This window comes from Octodon degus, unplaced genomic scaffold (assembly GCF_000260255.1).
Source record: "Octodon degus isolate 3935 unplaced genomic scaffold, OctDeg1.0 scaffold00021, whole genome shotgun sequence".
NCBI classification, from domain to species: Eukaryota; Metazoa; Chordata; class Mammalia; order Rodentia; family Octodontidae; genus Octodon; species Octodon degus.
The window spans coordinates 14,530,267-14,539,629 of NW_004524597.1; the positions used below are offsets into that span (position 1 = coordinate 14,530,267).

The following is a 9,363-nucleotide window of genomic DNA, read 5'->3' on the forward strand; positions in this document are numbered from 1 at the left end:
AAGGGATACTCAATCTGTTTTGCTTTTTATGCCTTAATAGGTTATTTAGCTTTATTTTACATTAAAAAATGTGGGAAATTTGATTTCGTATGAGCAAGTCATGTCAGATATATTTCATTCTCTTTGCCTGGGTTTCCAGAGACTAGTAGTTGAGAAAAAATGAGGTTGTTGCAGTGTGTTTGATCTTAATGCAAACATTGGATAAGTACCTCTCTTAGCATTCTGAATCAATTATACAGTCTCAGTACTAAAATGATTCATAGGATTTTTGGAACTGCCTGAAGGACTAGCCCAGAAGATGATCAATTGGTGAGGTGTCTGTCCAGAGATATCTTACAAGGAGGATATCTTGTAGGAGCTTCTGCTGGATCAGTGCATCAAAATAAGATCTATAAAACAAGTTGATCTCATTTGTTTAAGACAAAGTTGGAAGAGCTGGTGAGATAGCTCAGCAGACTAAGCGGCTTCTTAGGCAAGCTCAGGAACCAGGGTTCAATCCCTGGTCCTGCATGCCGCACTGGCTCCACCCCTGGCACAGGACTGACCGGGTCTGGGTATGGTGGTGCACACCTGTAATCCTAGCGCTGAGGAGGCTGAAAATAGGAGGCTCACTTTGAGTCTGAGCTACTTAGTAAGACCCTGTACCAAATAAATAAAATTGAAAAAAAGGGCACAAAGTTGGGAATTGAAGACCAGTTCAATGAGCTAAAGCTAATATCAGGAATTTTTTTTTTTTTTTGTAGTGCTGGAGATTAAATATAGGGCTTCACTATGATAGATAAATGCTCTAGCACTGGATTGCATCCCCAGATATTAATTAATTGATTCATTAATTTGAGGGCACTAGAGTTGGAACTCAGGATCTTTGCCCTGAGCAACATGCCCAATTCTTTTAAAATTTTTTTCTATCTTGTGACAGGGTTTCATCAAGTCAATTAGTTGCCTCTTGAATTTGTGAGCCTCTTTTAGCCTCTCAGAGTTTGGAGATTGTAGTTGTATGCCACCATGCCTGGATTATTTTTTATTTTAAGATAGAGTCTTGCTGAATTGTTCATGCTGGCTTTGAACTTATGATCCTCTTGCCTCAGCCTGCCAAGTTATAAGGAATATAGCACTGCAAACTTTTATAGGAATAAACGTAAAGGTAAATGTCATCAGCTGCACCTAGGCATAATGGTATGTGTTTGTAATCTCAGCTGCTCAGAAAGCTGAGTCAGAAATGAAAGTTAGAGACCAGTCAGCTTAGTAAGACCCTATCTCACACATACACATACACATACACATACGCATACGCATACAAAGTGCATGCAGAAGGCTCTGTGTACAGCCTCCAGTACTGCCACACAAAAACAAATTGGGGTTGGGTGAGATAACTCAGCAGTCTAAGCGCCTGCCTGGCAAGTGTAAGAACCTAGGTTTGATCCCCCGTACCCAGTACCACATGCCATGCTGGCCTGGGGATGCCTTGCTGGCCACCAAAACCAGGCATTGTGGCACACAGTGCTTGGGGTGCTGAGACAGGAGGATCAATACAAGTCTGAGCTGCATAGTGAAGCCCTGTACCAACCCCCCTAAAAAAAAGTTCAGAGCAAAACAACAAAAGCCCCAAAGAACACCCCCTCCCCAAACCACCACAAACCCAACTAGATAAGTAGAGGTTTCATAATTTAAGAGCAGCATGTGTGAGATGGATTTATATTTTTTATTTATCTATTATATGCTCTTTGAGCTAGCATGTGTGAGATGGAGTTTTTATTTATCTACTATATGCTTTTTGAGCTAGCATTGTAAAGTGATTACAGAATGGTTACTGAAAAGCTAATGTTATATACATAAATATCTAGAATTTTTGACAACTTTGATGATATTCTCTCTTTTTTGTAGTTCTGAAGATTGAACGTAGTCTTATGTATGCTAGGCAAGTGCACAAAAATTAAAAAAATTTAAGACCTAGTCTTTGTCAGTTACCTAGGCTGGCTTTAACTTATGTTTTTCTTATATCAGCCTCCTGAGTATCTAGGATTACACACATGTGTTACTGTGCTCAGCTGCCAGTTACTCTTGTTGAGTTCCTGGATGCTTCTAGCAGATATATAATTTTATTGAGAAAGAAATAGCAGTGAGTACATTGTATATTGTTGTCTTCATAGTAGTTATTCATAGTACAAGATGCAGACATGGTATCTGGTCTAAACACTATTACTATTACTACAAATCTTTCTTCTCATTGAACTAAGAGACAATTACTGTATATCTATCGTAATTTGTATATACAGATATATATCTTTTCACCACAAAATGATCCTTGATTTATATCCCCCTTTTTTGTTTAGTTTTGTCAGAGATGGGTATTCCATTGCCATTCAAACATTGTAGGTGTGTGAATTCAGCAAAATAATCCAATTTAGTCCAGTAGACCTTAATAGTAGTGGGTTATCCACAGGACTGGCAATGTAAGAAGTTGTTGACTTGAGCATTTTACAGCTCAGCATATTAATATGGCTTTACTTTTTATACCTTGTGTTTGTACTTTTCTGCTGGATGGTTAAGACCAAGTTAAAGCAAGACCTATATAACAAAAAATGTAACTTTTGTGTTTTACAGGGTCAGTCAAATCCCCTCAGAATTTACCCTGAAACGATGAACAGCACTTGTAGATCTTTTAGTGATATATGTGCACCTGTGTTTATAACAGCACAATTTGTGATAGCCAAATCTTGGAAGCAACCAAAATGCCCTTCACCTGAGGAATGGGTGAAAAAGATATGGTGTTTTTATACAATGGAGTATTACTCAGCTATAAAGAATGATAAACTCAAAGTTAAAATATATTTTATTGTGAGTACTACATTTCTAGGCAGAAGTAGACAAACTGGACTATAGTAGAATCCAAGGCAGGCAATTAGTGTTGTAAATAACTTGTGATCATAAAGAATGACATTGAAAAGAACTAGGAGTACTTGCACATAAAAAGAGAGGATTTGGGAGATTATCACCCATTTACAGAACATGAAGGAGGAAGTAGCCCCAAGAGCTCTTGGGTAAATCTCCAGGAGTACCACATTGACCCAGCATAAGGAGGAAATTTACACCAGCACAGAGAGCGAGGGCTTCTGTCCTTGCAGGTCAGCTGGTTGATTGACCCTTGATTTAACTGTTATAGAGAAGGAATATATGGGGTTAATCAAGATAATGTGTAAAGCTCTTCAATTTTTTTAATGTATCTGGTTTTATTTATAATTTTGTCTTATTTCCTTGACTGTTACAGATTTTAGAGGTGCTTCTGCAGGTCTTGCATGTTCTTTTGGGAATGTGCCAGGCCTTAGAGATTCAGGAAAAAGGTATGATAATGGATCTTTAAGCCTTTCTCTTTTTTCTTTTCTTTTTTTTATTTTAATGAGAAAAAAGATAAAATACCAAAGAAATAGTTTCAAAACAGGTCAGTAGGACAGTTACAATAACTAATACATTGCATATTGTTGTCTTCATGTTAGTTATTAAGAGGACAAGATGCAGACATGATATCTTGTCTAAACAATATTAGTACAAACTTTTCTTTTCAGTGAACTAAGAGAAAGTAGCTGTATATTTATCCTATCTTGTATATGCATATATATATTTTTTCACAACAAAATGGTCCTTTATTTGTATCTCACTTTTTTGTTTTGTTTTGTCAGAGATGGGTATTCCATTGTAGTTTCTCTTTTTTCTTCCATTTTCCTTTTTTTCCTCTCCTTTCCTTCCCTTCCTTACTCTTCCCAGTGATTACTGTTTCCCTTGTTTTTTTTCAAAATTTGTTCTTTTCTGTTTTTTGGTAGCTATATGCACCTGATAGATGAAAACCTTTATATATTATATTATGTTTGTTATGTGTTAATGTATTGAGAGGCCATTTGAGGTTCTGGATATAGTTCTTTCTGCACACAAATGTCTGATGGCATTGGATGAATAACTTTTTCTTCTGACTCTCAGTTTCTTCACCTGTAAATGTATGTGGGTAAGTTAGTTGATTTATAAAAATCATTTTTTCCCATAGTATAAATAAGGCTACCAGTATAATCTTATATTATTTGAGTCAAAGCACCTGATAACATAACAAATGTATTATTCATTTAGGTGGTCAGAAATAGATCTAAACCTCCTAAGGAAAGTAGCTGTGATGGAGAGATAGTTTAAAGTTACTGTTTTTTTTTTTTTTTTTTTTTTTTTTTTGGCCGAACTGAGGATGGAACTCAGGCCTTTCCGTTTGCTAGGCAAGTGCTTACTCTATGAAGTTATTGTTAATGACAGAACTTGGGACTGTTATTGGTGGGTCAACCCACACATTATTGTGAATCTTTACATTTGTTGATGGGTGGGTTATGAACTATCCAGTGTCGTAAGTTAGTATTGTGTGGCCTTCTCAGAGCTATCATCTCATGTTGTAATGTTCTCACCTGATCTTTTATGTTCTCACCTTATCTTCTAGAATACCTTTGCAAGTATGCAATCCCATGCCTGATAGGAATCTCAAGAGCCTTTGGGCGTTACAGCAATACTGAAGAGTCTCTCCTCTCGAAGCTCTTTCCCAAAGTCCCTCCTCACTCCCTGCGGATTCCAGAAGAGCTGGAAGGTGTCCGAAGGCGGTCCTTCAATGATTTCCGCTCCATCCTACCCAGCAATCTTCTGACTGTCTGTCAGGAGGGTACCCTGAAGAGGAAAACAAGCAGTGTGTCCAGTATCTCTCAGGTGAAACTCGGCTCCTAGGAGGATTTCGTAATGTGCTCAAGTGAAGAAACTACCCCTTGTATGTCCTTGGAAGAAGTTAAGGAAATATAACCTTCTCACTAGCATTCTTTTTAGTACAAAGACTTGTCCATTTAAAATGCATAAGAGATTTCACAGTCATGAAGTATTGCTTTATAGCTGTTAGGTACAAAAAGTATTCTGAATAAGAAATAGTGCATTTAAGAAGTCTATAATTGTGGGCTTGCCTAGCACACACAAGCCCCCCCCGGGTTTGATTCTCCCTTGTGCAAAACAAGCAAACAAATAAACAAAAAGGTATATAATTGATTCATTGGAAAAGAAGATAAAACCAAAAGCACTAAGAACACTAAGAACTCAGCTTAGTAATTGAGTATAAAATACAAAGTTAAAGAAAAAGACTAGCGATAAAGTGTGTAGCAGAGATTGCTGTAACTGCAGCAGGCTTCATAGGGTGAAGCTTGAACCAGACTTCAAGTACAGACTGGGCTGTGAAGAGAATTTTGTCTAAGACAAACCTGACTGAAGGTTCTCACCTACATTTTCTGATCTATGTGTTTCAGGTCAGCCCGGAACGTGGCATGCCCCCTCCTAGCTCCCCTGGAGGATCTGCTTTTCACTACTTTGAAGGTGAGTGTCATGTATCTGCCGAGTATATTGACTTAGGTTCATGGTCATTTCTTGTGATGTTAAGGATGCTGGTATTCTCTGTTGTCATGGATTTATAATGGCAATCTTTTAGAAAGCATTTATTTTCTCTTTTCATTTAAATTTCTTCAAATTTCGTTTCCAACTGTTTTATATATAGAGAAAAGGACAGGAAATAATTTGTAAGCCCCTAAACGCCTACCATCAGAATTTGTACACATTAACTTGTGAAAACACTGGTTTTCAAGTAGAAGGTGGGTACTACTTTTGTTTTTTATTAAAGCCATTAAGAAAATAAATAAATATATGTGAGAATACTACTTTTTCTGGGCTTTTGCTACTTAAAAATTACTTCTATATAATTACTGGGTTTGATTCATGTTAATACCCTGTTTCCCACAAGACACATGACAAATTTACTTCTATTTTATCCTTGAGAGAAGTGAAACCTAGGTTAGGTGACAGGAAATGGGGAAACTGGAATTCTGTGCCTTACAATGTTGTCTTTTATTTTTAGATGATGCTAATTGCTAAAAGAGCATGTATCAAGATAATATTGAGAGATATGAGGGGAATTCAAAAAGGGGGAGGCAGTATCTGAACTCAAATAAGTACAGGCAGCTTATATGCAGTGTGTCTTGATTATGTGAGAGAGTAACACATTATGTGCTGTGTATATCTCATACATTGAAACTAAAGGCTAGCTTACCTAACTAAGAATCCTACCTCAGGGTCTGGGGAGATGGCTCAGTAGAATAAACGATTGCCTGGCAAGCGCAAGGCCCTGAGTTCAATCCCTGGTTCTGCAAAAAAAAAAAAAAAAAAAAAAAGAATCGTACCTCACAAAGAGAACCACTTTCCTAAGAGTAGAATGTACACTCTATACCTTAAACTCCTTTATCATGTCGCTGTCCTGCAAGCATCAGAGGATATCTGTGGTAAATCCTTAAAGGCTTTTATTTTCCTGGTAAACAGCTCTTTATCCACCTTTAATGAGAAGGACCCCCTCTCATGTCCTTTAAATACATTTATTAAGTAAGAAGATGGGGACACACCCAGCTACTATTGGCTGAATGAGCCCCATGTGTACCTTCAGTAGACCCATCACCCATTCTGCCAGTGATCTGGTAAACACAAGAAACATATGTCTGTTTTCTGAGGTATACCTCATATAGGAGACAAGCAGTGTGTCCAGTATCTCTCAGCTGAGGCTGAGGTCCTGGGAGAAGAGCGGAAGGATTTCATAATGTACTCAAGTGAAGAAACTACTACTTGGATGTCCTTAGAAGAAATTAAGGAAACATAAACTTCTCATTAGCATTATCTCCAATAGAGAGACTTGTCATGTCTTTTTAAAAAGGCATAAGGTATTTCTTTTTTTTTAAATTTTTTTATTTATTGGCCAGCTCAGCCCACCCTGAGGGTGGGGCTGGCACAGCATGTGGTACTGGGGATTGAACCACGGTCCCCTGTGCCTGCCTAAGCTTGCCTACGCAGGCGCTTTAGACCACCGAGCTATCTCACCAGCCCCTGCATAAGGGATTTCATAGTCATGAAATACTAGCGTATAGCCAAACTATTCTATTTTTTTTGTTTGTTTTTGGTACCAGGAATCAAACTTAGGACCTTGTACTTGGCAAGCAGGTGCTTATGCTGCTGAGCTATCTTCCTGGCTCTGCCAAACTATTCTGAGTGAAAAATAATTAGTGCATTTAAGAAGTCTAAATGTGGCTGGAGAGATAGTGCTTTTGGGGGTGTAATAACTCAGCTTAGTAATTGAGTATAAAATGTATAGCTAAAGAAAAAGACTAGCTATGAAGTATGTAGTAGACAATGCTGTAACTGTATCAAGCTTCAGAGGATGAGGCTTGAACCAGACTTTATGTATTTATTTATAATTTTTCAGGTTAAGGATGGAACCCATGGTCTTGTACTTGCTATTCAAGTACTCTACCATTGAACTAAATCTCCAGCTCCTTAGGCCATTCCAGCAGAATGGGTGATGGGTCTACTAAAGGTACACATGGGGCTGATGCAGCCAATAGTACATGGGTGTGTCCCCATCTTGTTACTTGATAGAGGTAAAGGACATGAGAGGGGGGTCCTTGCCATTAAAGGTGGATAAAGAGCTGTTTACCAGGGAAAGAGAAGCCTTTTGGTATTAGAGATCAAACTCAGGACCTTGTGCTTTCAGGCAGGTGCTTACTGCCACTGAGCTGTCTCCTGGCCCCTGTTAAAGGATTTTAATGGATTTTTAGCAGCCATCTGGCTAGCTCAGTTAGTGGAGCATGAGACTTTTTTTCCTCAGTGCTGAGACTCAAACTCAGGACCTTGTGTTTCCCAGGCAGGCACTTGTGCTATTGAGCTACATCCCTGGCCTGAGACTCTTAAATGGATTTTTAGTTATTTGCATTTGGTGTTATTAATAAGCATCAGATGACTGCTGCTTTGATTTTTTGATTTTTTCATTGTGTTAGAATACATATAAAATTATCATCTTAACCATTTTTAAGTATCTAGTTCAGTGGTATTGACTATATTCATAGCATTGTATAACCATTGCCATCATTGATTTCCAGAATGTCTTTCATCTTATAAAACTGAAACTGTGTACCAGCCGAACAGTAATGCCTGATTTTGAAAGTTCTAGTAGTGTGTATTTTTGTTGTATTTTGGTAGTAAGACATCTTTTGGGCCTTGTAGAATTCAAACTCTCAGCTTTTAAAACATCTAATTTCTTTTTCTCCCTTCTCTCACATTAAGTTATGCTCTCTGTGTTGAAAATATTACATAACAGTAACATTTGATCTTTTGTTATGAGGCACTCAAGTGAAGGATATCACCCCACTAAGATTTGCAATCCAACCTTTACTTCATAATTTGAAAAGAAGCAAATAGCCAGGTGTGGTAGTGCATGTCCATAATCTTAGCTAGTCAAGAGGCGGAGGGAGGATGCTCAGAAAGAATTTGCCTAAATACAAAAGGGCTGGGAGTATAGCTGTGTGATAGAATGCCTCTGGATTTGATCCTCAGTACCTTGGAAACAAGTAAATAAATAAGCAACCAAGGAACTGTGATGTAAACAGCAAAATTTATGGCTTTGTTGGTTATTGGGGGGGATTCAGTGTGAGGAAATGGACCAGTTTTTTCTCCTTTTGCCTGCTAGCCTCTTGCCTGCCTGATGGGACTGCCCTGGAGCCTGAATACTACTTCTCCACGATCAGCTCCAGCTTCTCTGTCTCTCCTCTGTTCAATGGCATCACCTATAAGGAGTTTAACATTCCACTAGAAATGCTTCGGGAACTCTTAAACTTGGTAAGCACAACATTCATAGATAAACAGAGGATGGGAATATCAGTGTGGAAACTTGTTTTTTAAGAGAAAAACTTGGAGTATCTGATTATTTCTCACTTGAAGTTCTTAGGAGCAGGATTTCAAATCTTTTAATTTACATGCATTTAATGAGATGCCTTAGATTCAAGTCTAGGGCTGGCCAGATAACTCAATGGATTAAAGTACCTGGGACCACAGTTTGATCCTTGCTGTGCTGGCCCTGCTCCTGGGGCATGCTGAGATGGCCATTGAAACTGGGTGTGGTGGTCCACACCTGTAATCCCAGCACTTGGGAGGCTGAAAACAGGAGGATCACTATGAGTCCAATCTGTGTAGTGAGACCCTGTAGGCCTTGTACTAAATACATTACAAACAAAACAAAACAACAACAACAAAAAAACAACTTTAAGATTTACCCTTAGGAGGAACTCTTGAAGACATAGGGGTAGGCAAAGAGTTCGTGGACAGAAATCAAATCGCATGGGAAACAGTTGAAAGAATTAACAACTGGGACCTGCTCTTACTGAGAAGTTTTTGCACGTCAAAAGAAATTACCAACAAAGTGAAAAGGCAACCCACAAATTTGGAAAAATCATGACAAATCAGTACTCAGACAAAGGTCTGCTCTCTAGAATC

General features: G+C 38.3%; 1 protein-coding gene across 1 annotated transcript in view; it reads left to right on the top strand.

Moving 5' to 3' along the window:
* The window catches only part of Pi4ka (phosphatidylinositol 4-kinase alpha), a 205,003-nt gene that overhangs the window by 95,701 nt on the left and 99,939 nt on the right, over positions 1-9,363 (top strand). The window lies entirely within an intron of this gene.